Below are 18142 nucleotides of genomic sequence, written 5' to 3' on the forward strand. Positions count from 1 at the left end.
TGATCTGTCCTTTGAAACTCCTAGGGCTTTTTATATACAAAATGTGCAATTACGAAACAAGATTTGTACAGTTCAATAGTCAAGTAATACAAAAGTTGTTCTGCTACCCTTTCAGCTGATAATAATGTAAAAAAAAATTGTCTAGGTTTTCTAGAACCCACTGTATCCATGGATTCTTTATCCAGAGATTTGATCATCAATGGTTTGAAAATATTTACAAATAATTCCAAAATAAACCTTGATCTTGCCATTTTATATAAGGGACATTATTTTACTATGCCATAGTATTTAATGGGACTTGAACATCCATGGATCTTAATGTCCACAGAGGATCATGGAGCCAGACCCCAGTGGATATCAGTGGCCCACTGTATCATAGTCATTTCTTCCCCAGTTACAAAAATAATCTTTGCGGACCCCATTGCTGTTCTCTATAGATTTTTCAGCAGTCTTTCCTAGAGAGGAAGAAAATCATTCTAGAAGATGGGAACCTTTTCTTGGCAAGTCTTCCAAAACTGCCAACAGTGTGATAATGAGAGTGAAGGGGGATGGGGGGACAGGAGGAAACACTGATACCATGTGACTGGCAATATCGCAACTGCTGTGGCAGCAACATTTCACAGATGAGGACTAATGGGACTGCAGTGCGATTTGGAGTTTGTAGATGGGTTTCCCTCATCAATGAAAAAGGATGCCCTAATCACACTTCAGAGACACAGCAGCTGTAGGTTGAAGGTGGCACTGTGTAATAAGTATCACCAAAGCACAATTTTACAACTGTATTTGTGGTTTAAAAATCATGTGTCATAATTTCCTAAGTCTCAGATGTCCATTGTGGAACCAACATTGCTCTGCAACCTTACAAGCAGACCCCTGGACCCCACTTTTATAGTCCCTGAGATGCTCTACAAAGATGCCCTCCAACCCACCCAAAAATGTTTTTAAAATTTGCCATGATATGGGGGTAGGTTTTTCCACATCAAATATGTGAAACACATACAAATGCATCTGTCTCACCCTGCAAGAACCCCAGAATCGTGTATAATCCCCCAAATACCCAAATGTCTCAGCTTTCCTCTTCAATCCCTCTCAAAATAGTGACAGAAAGTGATGCAACATTATTTCCTGTCATAATTTTGAGAGAGACTGCAGAGGGAAATAATAATAATAATAATTTTTATTTTTACCCCACCTTTCCATGGAGATGATCAAGGCGGCTTACAAAGGTTAAAAACATTACAATACAAGATAAAACAATTACAATATAGGGTTAAAAACATTGCTACGAGGAATAGGAACAGGAATCAATAAAATATACATGTCAAGGGCAAGAAAAGGGAAAAATCAATTTACGATGGTCCAGGGTCAAAAGGAAAAAGACAAGGGGCAGAGAAAGAACAATTGGAGGTATTTGGGCTTGCTATAGATGGGTTTCTGCTATCGGGAAGACTTGGTGGGGGGAATGGCTCCTGGCCACCATGCAGTTGCCTATCAGTGTTGTAGAAGATGCTAGGTTTCACTGAATTGTCTACTTCCAACTCTTTCCTTAGTAGTGTTTCATTAGGAATTATACAACAGATGTGAATGCATGCTGAACATTATTAGGGAGCTGCTTTTGTTCCCACTCCCACTCCCTACTTAGTACTTTCTGTCACGTTGTCCTTGTGCCTGGAACAGCCTCCCCCTCCCTGTCAATCAAATGCATTCCTTGCCTGCATTTGCATCCCTTTCAAAGACCATATCTTCTCTAAAGCCACCACATGCAAGATTTTCTTCCCTACACTTTCTTTTGTCAGCTGTCACACCATCATCTCATTCTTCCCACTGCATTGTCAAACTACTCACTTCAATTTCCTCATTTCTGTCTAATGTAGGTCCTCCAACTGTTGCCTGGGTCAGCTGTATAGGCCTCAAGACTCATTGGTGATGAAGTAGGGTACACCCAGACTGATTGAAAAGTCCCACGTTTTATACTCGGTTAAAATAAACTGACCTGGGCTTGCTGTTGATTTATGGATGAGACACCTCCAAGACTTCCTGTGCTCCACTGTTCTGCTTAGTTCCTGTAAGCTCATACCTGTGATCTCCTTAATAGAGTTCATCCATCTAGCATGCAGCCTTCTTCTCTTTCTACTTTCCTCCTCCTTTCCTAGCACTTGTTTTTTCCAATGAGTCATGCCTTCTTATGATGTGTCCAAAGTACTACAGCCTCAATTTTGTCATCTTGGCTTCCAACAGAGAAACTACCTTTAGTACCCTGATCTGCTCTAGGATCCATTTATTTGTCTTTTTGGCTGTCCATGGAATCCTCAGCACTCTTCTCCAGCACCACATCTCGAATGAATTAATTTTCTTCCTATCTTCTTTCTTCACTGTCCAGTCCTCACATCCATACATGGTAATAGTGAATACAATTGCTTGTATGATTCTAACTTTTGTGTTCAGTTGTATACCTTTGCATTTTAGGATTTTTTTTGTTGTTGTTCTTTCATAACTGCCCTCCCCATTCTTAATCTTCTTCTGATTTCCTGGTTGCTGTCCCCAATCCTTTCAATGTTTGATCCCAGGTATGATAAATCTTTTACTATTTCTATTTCTTCATTGTCTAGGTTGAATATGTGCAGATTCTCCATGATCATTATTTATTTATTTTTTATGTTCAACATTAAGCCTGCTTTTGCACTTTCTTTCTTGATATTCCTTAGCAGTTGTTCCATATCTGTGAGGTTTTCTGCTGGCACAGTGTGCCCATGCCTTACGCGGGGATCTGCATAAGGCAAATAGTGTGTATGCTCGACCCACATTGAAAATAATGGGGCTCGTGCATGATGCACATGCGCCATTGCAACTTCCATCACACGGTTTTCAGCTTACACTGAAAGCTGCATAAAAGGTGCCCACTTATGATGTGGGCACACTATATTATGATGTTGTCTGCATATGTTAGATTGTTGATATTCCTTCCTCCTATTTTTACTCCTCCTCCTTCTGTGTCCAAGCCTGATTACAATATGTTCTGCATATACATTGAAAAGGTAGGGGGGAATAAGATGAATCCTTGTGTGACCCCTTTGCAAATTCAACTAGAAATAAATAGTCCAACCAAGAAACTACCTTTAATTATGGTTAGTGGAATATAGTGGGATACATTTATTTTGGACTTTACCTTGGGGACAAAGTGGAATCATCACATGAATTTGAGGAGCTGAATTCAAAAATATTAGAGTTTGCTTCTGTTTTTTCCCTCTAAACAAATGACTAAATATGCTACTATTTTACTTGATTTTATTTGCAGTGACTGTAGATTTGAAGAGAAAGTGATTTGCTTCCCAGTAGCCAGGAATAGTAGTACAGTGAAAGAGTTTTGGTTTCCATCCTAAAGAAAGCAATGCATAATAACAGGGATATCTCTCCTCCCCATAATTCAAGATTGGTCAACTAGAAGCTTGTTGTACTGTTGTACAGCAGCTCCCACCATTCCTCACTGGTGGCTGCACTTGATGATGGTACCTTCAGTTCAGCATCTGGGGGGCCACATGCCGGCCACTTCTGCTTCAATTATTGTTATTTTAAGGAGGAATTCTAAGAATCATCCTAATAACCTAAGCCCCTTTCAATTTAAAAGTTTAGGTTACCTGGAAAAGTAAAAACAGCCTGGACTTTCCTCACTTCCCACTTTCCTCGCCATGATCATTTGGAAAGAACTTTGTTTACAAATGCTTTTTTTCTTGAGTGTCACCAGGACATACAGCCTTACAGAATAGAATGTGCAAGACCCAGTGATTTAATACTCAGTGATTTGAAGCCTGAAAGTTTTTATATTATTGTTGATGTTTTGTTGTTGTCTTGTTTCTGTTAGCATTTTTTTCCAGAATATGCTCCCCTTGACACTCCCAAGATCCAAAGGCAAGACTGGGAAATGGCTACAAAAACATAAAAAGGTAGGATTGGAAAAATAAGTGGAGGCACAATAGAAATATATAATATTATATATGGCATGGGCAAAAGAGCTAGCATGGTGTAGTTGTTTTAATATTGGACCAGGAGTCTGGGAGAAAAGGATTTGAATTCGAGCCATGGAAACCCACTATGTGACCTTAGGCATGTCACACTCTATCAGTCTCAGAGGAAGGCAAATGGAAACCCTTCTGAACAAAAATTGCCAAGAAAACCCTGTGATAGGGTTGTCGTGTGTGTGTGTGTGTGCGGGCGCGTGTGTATGAGTATTTGTGTATTAACTGCCCTCCGGTTGGCCCCAACTCATGGTGACTCTATTGGATGAGACATCTCCAAGACTCCCCATCCTCCACTGTTCTGCTTACGACCTGTAAATTCAGGCCCATGAATTCCTTGATTGAGTCTACCCATCTGGCATGTGGTCTTCCTCTCTTTCTACAGTCTTCTACCTTTCCTAGCATTATTGTCTTTTCTAGTGAGTCATGCCTTCTCACAATGTGGCCAAAATACAACAGCCTCAGTTTTGTCATCTTGGTTTCCAGGAAGTAGAATCATAGAGTTATAGAGTTGGAAGAGACCACAGGGGCCATCCAGTCCAACCCCCTGCCATGCAGGAACTCTCAAAGCATCCCTGACAGCTGACCATCCAGCCTTTGCTTAAAGATCTCTAAAGAAGGAGACTCCACCACTCTCTGAAGTACTCAAGTTTGACCTGTTCAAGGGCCCATTTGTTTGTCTTTTTGGCTGTCCACAGTATCCTCAGCAATCAGCACTCTTCTCCAGCACCTCATCTCAAATTAGTTTGTTTTCTTTCTGTTGGCTTTCTGCACTGTCCTGCTCTCACATCTGTACATGGTGATGGGGTATACAATAGCTTGGACAATTCTGACTTTAGTCCTCAGTTGTACATATATCTTTACACATTAGGATCTTGCCTAGTTCCCTCATGGTTGCCCTTCCCATTCTTAGTCTTCCTCTTATTTCTTGAGTGCAATATCCATTCTTATCAATGTGTCATCTACAGTACAGGAACTCTTTAACTATTTAGATTTTCTCATTATCTAGGTTGAATTTATGTATTTTTTCCATTTGTTTTCTTTACATTCAGCATTAGGCGTTAAACTTTCTGCTTTGACTTTCTTTAGTGATTGCTCCAAGTCTATGATGCTTTCCACTAGATGTATGGTATCAACTGCATATCTTAGATTGTCACCATATGTCAGAAATAAACTGAAGGCATACAACAAGACATGGGGTGCTCTAGATAGGAAGATGCTTTTCTCTCACTGCCTCATTACATCAGAATTGAGGATCATTCATTCCCACTAAAGGGTGGGAGATGCAAGGTAAGCAAAAGCAGGTACTTCTATACATTATATGGTTAAACAGTGAGATTCACCATGATGGCTGCTAATTTTGATAGCTTTAAAGGGGGATTAGATAAATTTGCAGTGGTCCCTACAGTCGGACACAACAACCTCATCAAAGTGGAAACCTTTACCTTTACCTTTAGGACCTTCAATGGCTTCTAACTAGATGGTTATACATCACCTCTGGTGTCAGAGGCACAGTGTCTCTCTACACCTTTTGTTGAAGAGCATGGCAGAGGGGATGCAACTGCACCCATGTTCCTTGTAGTCGCTGTGGGAACAAAATCGTGGATTAGAATGTGGGACTTTAGTTTGACCCATTGTTCTTACATTGTCTTCAATCCTGTCAATGCAGTTCTTTGATTAAACCGGAAGTATTACTCTAACAAAGCTTGGGAGGGTCAGACTGAAGAGAGAAAATTTGAACAATTAGCACATTCTAAGAGACTGTTGCTTGTATTGTGGAAATACATTTTTTTTTCTACAACAAAGGAGGTCATGTTCAGCTACTTATGAAAAACAGTAATAGCGCAAAAGGCATTGAGCCTGACAGCCTAAGAAATTGCCCCCCGCTGTTTTCCTTTGCTCTATGGATTATCCCTTATATGATAACTGTAGAGGCTGCTAAAGAAGACACATTTGACTGAAGTCTTTTCCTTTGTGTCTGTATTCAAATATAGTGAGGAAGAAAGGGCAGATGTAGAGATGTGTGTTAATTGAAATGGCTAACTCATGCTAGCCATGAGTTTTGAAACTGGATGATGGATTCCTGGATGATTGCCATAAAATATCAATCTCTTGCCTTGGCCCTTGGTCCCATATATGAGCAAGAAATACACATGCATGACACATAGTGAGTTTCACAAGAAATTGTGGAGGAAAAGGATAGGACTATCCACAGCAACCAATCACTTATGGTACTTTTGACCATATGTGCTTCTATCCATAGCAAATCCCCAAACAATTAGGACCCATCATGCCAAAATACAACCTGAGGAATATTCCCATAGAATTTAAAGATAATATGAAAAATAGATGTGCACTATTTAGTGTAATTGTCCAGGAGGCAGAAGAACTCTGAAATGAAGGAAGGGGGATTGTCAAGGAGGAATGCAGAAAGATGCTACCTGTAGCCAAAAAGAAAGAGAAGCATCAATGGATTAGAGACAAAACTCTTCAAATGAGGGGACAGACAAAAGGCAACAACAAAAAAGAAAGAACAAGGGACCTCTTCCACAAAATCCAAGAAATCAAAGGAACCAAGGGTGGGGATGCTCTACGACCAGCAGGGGAATGCAATACACAACCAAGATAAAATAAAATGAGGGTTTTTCTAAAAGAAATCATAATAAGCTAATCTTATCTCTCTCTTTTTAATAGAGTCACAAGCTTGGTAGATTTAGGGAATGCTGTGGATGTAGTGTATCTTGATTTAGTAAAGCCGTTGACAAGGTTCCCTATGACATCCTTACAAAAAAAGTTAATAAGATGTGAGCTGAACAATATAGCTGCTAGGTGGATTTTTAATTGATTAACTGACAGAAGCCGAAGGGTACTAAGCAATGGACCCTCCTTATCCTGAAGAGAAGTGTCCAGTGGAGGGTCATAAGGTTCTGTCCTGGGCCCAGTGCTGTTCAGCATCTTTGTCAGTGACTTGGAAGAGGGAATAGTAGGTATGCTTATCAAATTTTCAGATTGCACTAAATTAGAAAGGTAGCTAATAGCCCAAAGGACAGGATCAGAATTCAAAATGACCTTAACAGATTAGGAAGCTGGGCTAAAACTCACAAAATGAATTTTAACAGGGAAAAATGTAAGATACTACCTGTGGGCAGTAAAAATGAAATGCACAGATATAGGGTGGCTTGATACAGTACATCTGGAAGAGATCTAGGAGTCCTAGTAAACCACAAGATGAACATGACTCAACAGTGTGATGCAGCAGCTAAGAAAGATAATGCAATTCTGCACTGCATCAATAAGAGTACAGTATCTAGTTCAAAGGAAGTAATAATAATATGTTTAGCCCAAAGAAAAGAAGGTTAAGTGGTGTCCTGATAGCTGTGTTTAAATATTTGAAGGAATATCATATCAAAGATAGAGCACACCTGTGTTCTGCTGCTCCATAAACTAGGACATGGAGTAAGGGGTTCAAACTACAGGAAAAGAGATCCTACCTGAATCTTAGAAAGAAGTTCCTGATGGTAAGAACTGTTTGATAGTGGAACACTTAGAGAGTGGTGGAGTCTCCTGCTTTGGCATTTTTAAAACAAAAGTTGGATGGTCATCTGCTGGGGGTGCTTTGATTGTGTATTCCTGCATGGCAGGGAATTAAACTGGTTGGCCCTTGAGGTCTCTTCCAACTCTATTATTTCATATAATAGTATAGCTTTTGGATTTTTTCCTTGCAAGATCTGCATAATTCCTCTTCATATGCACTGTGTGCTGAGTTTTTGACAGGAAGGTTTATTGATGACCAAACATAACAAAAGGCAAGGAGTGACTTCAACTTGGTGCACAACAGTTATTTTTATAATTGGGCTTACCTGCTACAATTGTGTTGTCCCTCTTTATTGTTCACTGTGAACTCAAACATCCCTTGCAGAAATGGTACAGAAAAAAATGTTTTTGGTAACTGCTGTATGCAGAAAAATAGTCAAGCCAAGGCAAGCCAGCCCACCCCATTCTATCAGGAAGTATTCTTAAAGGGAATCTTGCCTATACTGTATAGTTCCAGATACTTGCAAAGCTATGCTTTCTGCTCTAATGCTATTACTTTCTTAAAGAGATCAACAAAACATTGTTAATATATTAAGCCAACTTGACTCTCAGTAATCTACTTTAAAAGAAGTATTAAAGATTCCCTGAGTTGTTTTAGATGCAGTTATTCAAACAGAATTTAGAAACCTAGGCTTCTCTTCTCAAAACACAGAAATTTATACTATAAGGAGAAACTAGGATAACTATCCATGCTTTCCAAGATTCCTTATAGGTTCTGGCTTTTCAGATTCATATTATCCTTACTTGCAGTTGTTGTTGTTGTTTTTACAAAATTTGCTTCTTGTCATTTGACTTAGCAGCTTTGATTTTCATTTCACCTCTAAAATAGCCACAGATGGAAATAGCACACTAGGGTTGGATGAATTATTAGCCTGCTTAAGAAATCTGCTTCTTTCCTTTTCAGGCAACTAGGTATGACACTTCTGCCTTGCCCTCAGCATCTCGCCTCTTGCCTCCACTCTGCAATTTGGATGATGTAGCTTAACCTGTAGACAGCTGTTAAATGAAAGTTTTGTTTAATGAATTAATGGCATTCTTTACTCCTGTGTGTGTTTGTGTGTGTGTGCATATGTGCCTTCAATTTGCCTGTCCACTTATGGTGACCTCAGGAATTTTATAGGATTTTCCATGGCAAGGAATCCTCAGAGGTGGTTTTGACAGTTCCTTTCTCTGAAATATAGCCTTGAACGCCTTGTATTTGTTGGTGGTCTCCCATCCAAATAATAACCAGGGCTAGCCATGCTTAGCTTCTAAAATCAAACAGGATTTGGTGCATCTTCACTTTCTGGTCTTGGATCAATGTCAAAGGAAGTCCTAAATCCAAAGATGGACAATGCTTTTATTAAGATTCAACTATAAACCAACAAAATGTGGACATTTTCAAGTTTTCTAGTGCAGGATGTGGGACCATATCCAGTCTAGGGATGTAATTATTTGCTAATTGTATTCTTGAAGGAAGTGATAAGTAATCTTAGCAATTTTCTTTCGACTTTGAAGATCATGCATTTTTCAGAAACTATTTGCAATTTGGAGCATATCTTGCACAAAATCCACATGTGGCATTTGTACTCAAAAACAGCAATTTCTGCATAGAAAATAACATTTCTTTGCAAAAAATGTACTGTTTTCTGTACAGAGAATGCAATGTTTGGAGACTTTTTCTGTCAAATGTTTGGATCAGTGCCCATATAGAGCCTTGAAAGTTGTAGCAAATAAATTTGTGGCTGTTTACATTTCAACATAGACATACGTATGTTTACTACTACCAAGTGTCATTCTCCCTATTCCCACTGCTGGCTCTTCAATGACAAATGGAAATGTTAGTTTTTTCCCCATCAAATTGGAGATATTCGTCATTTTCATGGGTTTTATTTTCTCATATATCTGTGAAGTATTTTTCACAGTTGTGTACTCTTTCACCCATGGTTGTTTAATCGCTGAATGAAAAAGCATTTTGGGCTGAAATAAAAATATAAATGGGCATCTTAGAAAAGCACCATAACAAAGACTGATTCTGAGCTGATTCAGAAAGCAGAAACATTTGAAGTGTTGCTGTGTGTCCAGCACTGATAAATATTTCCATTCTGATTTCATGTTTGTTACTCTGAGACTGTTCTCAGGAGCATGGAAATTGGACTTTCAGGGAAGTCTGTGAAATGCACTGGATTTTTGTTCCTTTTAAACAGTTTTCTCTAATCTCTAGTGTGTGCTGTACTTATATGGTTATTTATTTTTACCTTAATTGTCAAAACAGCTGAGAAAACTATCAGGCTCCAGAATTTGTTACAGTCACATAAATAAGCTTTCCATCTTCTAACACCATGAGAGGCTGTCCTTCTTTGATGCATTAGTGTTAACAATGCTGAATTCAGAGAATTAAATGCCTTCATTTATATGTGGTTTCACAGGAAGGCAAAGAATTTGCTTTAATTCAAAATCATGTTGTGGAGTTGACAGCTCCAAATGAAGACCACTGGTGCCTTGTTCATATAGGAATGACACAGTATAGGATTAACAGCTTTGCAGGGTTACATGTTGATATGAAACTGAGAATACAGAGTACAGTTGGCATGGTCCTAAATCCTTCTGTTAGTCAAAAGACCTAAGCTGGATTGGTAACCATGGTTGGCTACAGGGAGCACACAACTCCCTTGTTGTAACAGCTCCACTGATGGCCAGTCTGTTTCCAGACTCTGTTTAAAGTACTGGTTATGACATATTAAGCCACATATGGCTCAAGTCCAGATTATCTGAAGGATTGTTTTCTCTGACATGAACCTGCTTATTATTTGAGATTTTCCGCTGATGACTCCCTGGTACGTCTGCTGGGAACAGAGGAGAGGGCCTTCTCAGTGACAGCTCCCGGGCTCTGAAATCTCCTTGTTAATAGCAAGGGTCAAACCTGGACCCTCCATGTTATCTTACTGTAGGCAAGTGAAGACCTTTTGGTTTCAGCTTTTGTTCAGGGACAAAAGAGCCTTTCAGAATGTCTTATACTATTCATTTGTTGTTTCCTTTTTAATAGTCATGCTTTTAATTCTGCTGTTCATTTAAATATATTTTATTTAAATATATTATAAAGTGAATTTTAAAGCTGTCTAACCTGCATAAGCTGCCTTGAGTCCAGACTGGGGAGAAAGATCATCATCATCAGCAGCAGCAGCAGCCAGTTGAATCAACTGGATTTTACCTTTATGTTTACCCAGGATTCAATAATTGATTCAATGAGACTACTGTGGCTCTGACTATCCCACATAGTTTTTTCAGCCACAGTTTTTTTTCTTCTTGGACCAATTTGTTAGCAAAAATGTTATATGAGTTTGAGGGCACACGTATCTGACTAAAGTTGCAATCCATACATACTAACCTGGGAATAAGCCCTGCTGAATGACAATGGGACTAACATATGAATAGGCATATGAAAGATTCTCCTGTTAATCTATGGTCCTAAAAAAACTTAACTAGGAAAAAAGTAAGCCTCATTGAACACCTTCTGAAGAAATACTTTTATTTGTTAATTTATTATTTACTGAATTAACAAAATACTAATTACTGGATTATTACAGAATAGTAGTCAAAACAAGCAAATGCAAAAAGGGATTTTAAAACACATAATTAAAACTGGCTATAATTTACTTTTTAAACACAGGATATGCTTGTTTTCAACAAAGGCCAAAATAGAGAAGTGTAAGTGTATGCCTGTGAGCTAGCTTGGAGTCTTAATAGGTTTGTCTTAGGGTCACCATGTCAGAAATGACTTGAAGGCACACAACAACAACCAGCCATGAGCCATGGCAAGCCAATTAACCTTTTAATGGGGCACACATGAAACAGTGATCAGCACTCTGCACAACAAGTCAGTGAAATTTTTTAAATTCACATTATACCATCCAACCATTTCCAAAATATGAACAGTATACAATCACATTGGAAAAATGTGTAATAATGCTTTCTTGTGTACCTTCAAGTCATTTCTAACTTATGGCGACCATAAGGCAAACCAATAATGGGGTTCTCTTGGCAAATGTTTTTCAGAAGAATTTTGCCATTGCCTTCCTCTGAGGCTGAAAGTGTGACACAGTGGGTTTCATTTAAGTGGAGATTTGAACTCTGGTCTCCTGGAGTCCTAGTCCAACACTCAAATCACTACACTATGCTGACTCTCCAAAAGCATCTACCAAAAATATGAAATAATCACCCATTAAAGACAAGTACTGTGATTATTTGCATAACTTTCAGAAGGAGCAACACAGTCCTGCACATGTTTACTGAGAAATAGGTCCTACTGTGTTAAATGGAATTAATTCCCAGGTGTATGTGTGTAGGATTGCAGTTAAAATGTCTTGAAGATGTGGTGACATTTTGCTGCAAGCAGGGAAAATTAAACATATTCTTATTCATATAGTGAAATATTAATTAGAAGACATGAAAAATACTACTTTTGTTAAAACGTTTACACTGTATATGTCCATGGTATTCTTCATTGGGTGGTCCTGCACATTTTAAGAGAAGTATACATTTCTTAGGGGCACAGTCACTGCATAGCCAAAAGTAAGGCTCAGCTGAGGTGGAACTGATGTTCTACTGATTCCCTACAATCTCTACTTAAGTCAGTGGACAATCAGATGATTAATTAAGATAATCATATACTTTACAACCTTACATCTTTCCTGTCCTAAAGAACTAAAATTGCATTTTAATGGACTATCAAATGATAGTTTAGCTTTCCAATTTTCCTTACTTCAACTAGGGCTTATGGAGACTAAGTGGATAGACTTGGACAGAGAAAAATCATATTTGTGCCAGCAATCCTCCATGAAAGTGTCTGGATGCTCATTTGATGTGGGATAATATATGCAAATCACATTTTAATATGCAAAGCCTTTCTCTTAGTAGCTAATCTCCTCTATTGCCTTGTCCTCTCCTTCACCCAGCCGCTCTTCACCGACCATATACTAGTGTGTCGCTTGTCTTCTGGTTAAGCTCCTTGGGTAAAGACATTTCTTATTTGTGTGCTGTCTGATTTAATTATAATACTCATATCAGGCACCTCACAATGTTACCATATTATATAGCATACAAAGAAATAGTGGCTTCCCAATAAGAGCTTAAACAATCAGACAAAAGTTTCTGTTCGTGCTGTGTCTCCCACAGAGAGAAAAGATGACCTCTTGGGAAATGGGCATATGATGATACAGATGAAGTAAATTCATGCCTGGAAAAAATCCCTCTGTAGATTCTGTTGTGTATTACCCAATGATCCTCTGACTGGTCATTTGCTGTGCCACATGTTCTACATGAGCTGACATTTGTAGCTGGGGTTGTATTTCTGTTTTTGAAACTTTACAGCTTGGTGTATTATGTAGTAACTGGTAACATTTATTTCCCAAGATGGAAAAGGTTTTAGAATTTGAGTATTTGATAGTAGGATGGTCATATGATCACTTTTACAGTGGGAAGTCCTCTATTCAAAGACATCCTTCTGTTTAAAGGTGTACTTTATTCTGAGGGCAATTCCAAAGACACGAGGGAAAAATCCTAAGAAAGGAGAACAACTATCTCAAAAAATTTCATCAACAGCAAATACCTGAGCAGCAAACTAAGAAAGTACATAAGCTGCCCAGTCAACATCTTCCCCAGCACAATAAACTATATTATATCTCAGTTGAAACTGTCTCAATTAGTTCTGAATTTACATCTGTACATAAATTGGCAAGTACAAATTTATGACATATACTCTCTTTTTGGGTGGTTAGTCTGTTGTACTGATATGCAATATTATTTAACATTAATAATTTTTAAAGTTCATAAGCAATGATATTTACACCTAACAGCCTGTGAAAACCCATGTTTAGTGATGCCCAAAACAATAAACAGGGATTTTGTCCAAGTTGATGGCACTGGGCACTTGTCCTTGCCAGCCCTCCAACCCAGCATAGGGTCTTCTGCCAACTTATAACCTCAATAGCCCTGCTCTTTATCCTCCCTGTGGCACCACTGACCGCTCATCTGTCCATTTCAAGCAAGTAGACAGTTTCAGGAGCAAAGAAAAGGAAGGAATATTCAACCCAACTTGCCCTGTGCTCCTGGGCTGCTATATCCAAGACATAGGATAAGCAGGGCAATAGCATTGGAGCAGAACAGGTAGACGAGCACAGAAAGTGAATGCTGCTGAGGACATTTTGCCCAAACAATCTCTCCTTCTGCCCCCACCACCCAAGAAAACCCCCTGGAGCTAACATTGCAAGGAAAAGATAGCAAAGCAAAAGCAATCAAATTGCAAACATTATGCTAATTGTATGTAAATCACATGCAGATTTTAAAATATCACCTTCAAAATGGGAATAGAAAATAGGAATATTTCTTGAAAGTTACAGTTTGGATATGATAAGATTTAATGTATGTGCTATTAGTAGAAAACCATCCATTCTGGATTTAGTGAACAGATCAAAATACCTTTGCCAAGGGCACTTTTACTTACTGCTTTCCTGAGCTGTGTCTTTCAGAAATAGCCTGTTTAACTAGGCATGAGTTTATAGGACACTGTAGGAATACTGTGCCCAAAGCACCTCACAATAAACACCAACTGACCTACTGAGAGATTGCAAACTAAATATGCCAGAGAGTAATACTTTATCCAAATCTTCAAAGTGACATTTCAGAATCCCTGGTTCATTCACAGTATAGAGGTAGAATAAACAAGTTCAAAAGGATGCCAGTATGATTAAACATCAGAGTCAATGGAGTGGTACTGTGTAATTTAGTTATGTTCTCTATACTTTGAAGCTCAGAGCCATGCCACAGTCACTGTGGCAATCTTGTTTTCCAACTGATGATTCCAACAGCAAGCATTTCAGCTAATACAACAGATGTGTACCTGTGAAGTCCTATGTACATACTTCTGAAAAACCTTGAATGGGCTATGACTCGGGAAAATGCTGTGGATGCAGTGTACCTTTATTGCAGTAGGTTTTTGAGAAGTCCTTTCTAATTTTCTTGCAGAAAAATTAGTTAAATATGGGCTGGTCAATGCTACTGTTAGGTGGATTTGTAGCTGATTGATGGAGCATACCCAAAGAGTGCCTATCAATGGTTCTTCCTCAACCAAATGAACAAAGACTCAAGTGAGATGCTGCAAAATTCTGTTCTGGCACTAGGTTTTCTTCCCCCAACATCTTTATGAATGACTTAGATGAAAGAAAAAAGGGCTACTAATCAAATTTACAGATTACCCGAAACTAGCTAATGCCTCAGAAAACATCATTCAAGATGGCCTCAACAGATGGAAGAAGTGCACAAAACACATTCCATGAATTTCAACAGGGGAAAATGTAGAACTTTACATTTATCCATGCTGAAATTCATATGTGTAATTTGGAGGAATATATAGGATGGATGACTCCTGGCTTGGCTTACCCACTGAAACGAATAACTCTGCTTGAACAGTTTGTACTCTCATTTCCTCCCTCTTTTTTTCTACTGTTTCCTCTCTGTTTCACTCTTGAAGAGATTGTCATTTTCTCATCTTCACATGGAAAAGAACTGGGGTGAAGTGGGAGGAACAATGTGCAGGAGGGTGAGAGAAATGCTCCAGGGAAGTGGCAAATATTGCTCCAATTAGCAGTGTGAAAATGGCAGATTTGTTAGCAGTGTTCATGCATTATTAAAAACAGCTGAAACAAGAGCTGCCTGCTGTTTATTTCCCCTCTCCAACAAGACTCATTTGCTTATTATTATTATTATTATTAGTTTTCCTTCTTTTGTCCTAGTTGTTCATTTAAAAAAAGAAAGCAAAAAAGAAATCTCATTTGACACACTGTCTGCCTTTCAAGCCTCAGTGGAAAGTTCTTCCAAGGACTTGACCTGAGTGGCCATGCATCCTCCCTGCCTTTCCCTCTCTATAGATGACTGTTGTTGCCTCTGGACTGGAAATCATAATCATCAAAGTCTACATGATTTTGTTCAAAAACGGACTGCACAGGAGGCACTTGTCCTCTGCTCAGCTGGAATACAGGAATGGTAGGAGACATTTGACCTCCAGCATCTCTTTTTCCCATCCCACCCCCAAAAAAGGACAAAGGAAGATCTACACAGATCCACACATATTGTTTACATGCTATTTTATATTTATACATTAAGATTATAATGTTTTAGCATCTCCTCTGTTTCTATTGATTAATTGATTGATTGATTGATTGATTGCTCATTTGGAAACTGGGCTTGGCCTGGACAGCTATTCATACCCATGTTTGCCCATGATATCCTGCTTCTGTTATGGTGGTTTTAATGTTTAATGATTGTATCTGTATTTATAGTTTTATTATATTATAATTAAGTGTTTTGTTTTATGAAGGGGGGATAATGAGATGTATTTTACTATGTTGTATGTTTCTTATTGTGCACCTCCTTGATCCTTGAAAGAGGAGGGATAAAAATAAATTATTATTATTATTATTATTATTAATGGAAGTTTCCTTCAAACAGAGCAGTACTCTGTAGTGTAAAAGATATGGCCATTCCAGCCGTGGAATTCAATATGTGTATGTATTTTGATGTGCAAATATTTAAGTTGTGCAATTTGCTGTTGAACTGAGATTCAAACCTAGATCTTCCCAGGTCTACATTTTGTTGGGGGAAAAAATCATGTGGTTGGCTCTGCAGAGGTCATAAACAGCAAATGTCTTATGTTAGAAGCTCCTAATCTATCTCACAGTCATTTACAATAAAGTCTGTAATCCAAGTCTAAGAATGCTTCTTTTCTCCACTGATATCATTGCATTTCCAACAGCTGTCCTATTTCTAATACAGGACTTGGGGAATTCATTTCAGTGATTACACTGAAGATAAAACTGAATAATGTAGTTGGTGTCACTATTAATTTCTGAATTTCCATTGGACCTCAATCAGTTTAAGGCTGACCTTTAACGCCACTAAGATACTTTTTGTGTTTCAAATCCTTTGGGGGAGAAGAGGTCAACCTTCATTTTGCTGCATATAATTTATATGAAAGGACACTGTCAAAGTTTGTAGCTTGGAGCTGGAAACACTGTGTTATTTGCAAAGTTCACAAAATACTTTAGATGTGCAGTTTGCAAACAAATCCATCCATACCCTATCATCGAAGAAGAAGAAGAAGAAGAAGAAGAAGAAGAAGAAGAAGAAGAAGAAGAAGAAGAGGAAGAGCACTCTTAAAAATCAGCTGACAAAAAGAAGGAGGAAACAAATCAGTTGTAAGCTGGTGGGTATTTTATGTAACCTAAGTTGTATTAACTAGAATTATAGAGAGTAGATATGTGAAAATCTTCCTGTTTTGTTGCATTTCTCCAAACCAAATCTGCCCTTTCTTCCTTCCCTTGATTTCTAGATTGTCAGATTTTGGTGCAGTTCAGACCCCTGGATGTTTTCATAATACTAAAAATGGTAAAGTTAGTCCCTTGACATGAATGTCTAGTCGTAACCGACTGTAAGGGGTGGTGCTCATCTCCATTACTAAGCCGAAGAGCCAGTGTTGTCCAAGGACTGCTTGCTGTTACCTTCCTACTGAAATGGTACCTATTTATCTACTTGCATTTGCATGCTTTTGATCTGCTAGGTTGGCAAAGGCTGGGACTATGAGACACTCAGGATTCATACTGCCAACCTTCCGATCTTCCATTCATCAGAACTGGTGTCTTAACCACTAAGTCACTAAGTAAATAAAAGCTTTTTTGAAAAAAATATGTTAAAATATATTAAAAATAAAATAAATAAAGTCTAAAATGTGGGATATAAACAAATCCTCTATTTCTGTGATGTTGTCTTTTGCTATTTCCTCCAATAGATCTTGCTATTTTGGCCCTAGCAGCTCCAACCGAAACAAAATCTTTATGCAACAATTTGCATTTTTCCTCATCAATATCTGACAATACTAACACACACACACACACACACACACATATATATATATAGTCATTTGATTTCAACAATTTAACATATTGTTCCAAAAATCCATAACTTTAAGGCAAAAGTCCCACATGTGTTCTAAGATACATACACCTCTGCATAGTCTGCAACAACAACAACAACAACAAATAAGTAGATAAAATGAAAACATTTCAAACAGAGAGAACAATTCATACAGGATTAAACAACAAGCACCACAGAGGAATCACTGATATTAAAATCAATGGTTCATTTGCAGGAATTCAGAGGGGGCTTATGATGGTTGATTACAAAAAAAAAGCTGCCATGTGCAATCTAGAGGCAAAGAAAAAACAAAACTATATTTGATTGCAGACTAGCTAATCAGAATTGTTGAAGGAACTTTGTTTATTGGTATTTACTTGCTGTGATTGTCACCATATCAAGACACTGTGGATAATGGCCATTAAAATTAGCTATGCCTGTGCCTACTATGAAAGGAGAGCAATTGCAGACAGTAGTGTAGTCCAGTCAGACCTCCCTATCCAAAGATTCTGCATCCATGGATTCAACCATCCAAAGCTTTAAAATATACTTTAAAAAAAAAAACTCAAAAAGCAAACATCGGCCTGTTA

Source organism: Sceloporus occidentalis, unplaced genomic scaffold, assembly GCF_023333645.1.
Source record: "Sceloporus occidentalis isolate IW3139 unplaced genomic scaffold, rSceOcc1.0.p SCAF_92, whole genome shotgun sequence".
NCBI classification, from domain to species: Eukaryota; Metazoa; Chordata; class Lepidosauria; order Squamata; family Phrynosomatidae; genus Sceloporus; species Sceloporus occidentalis.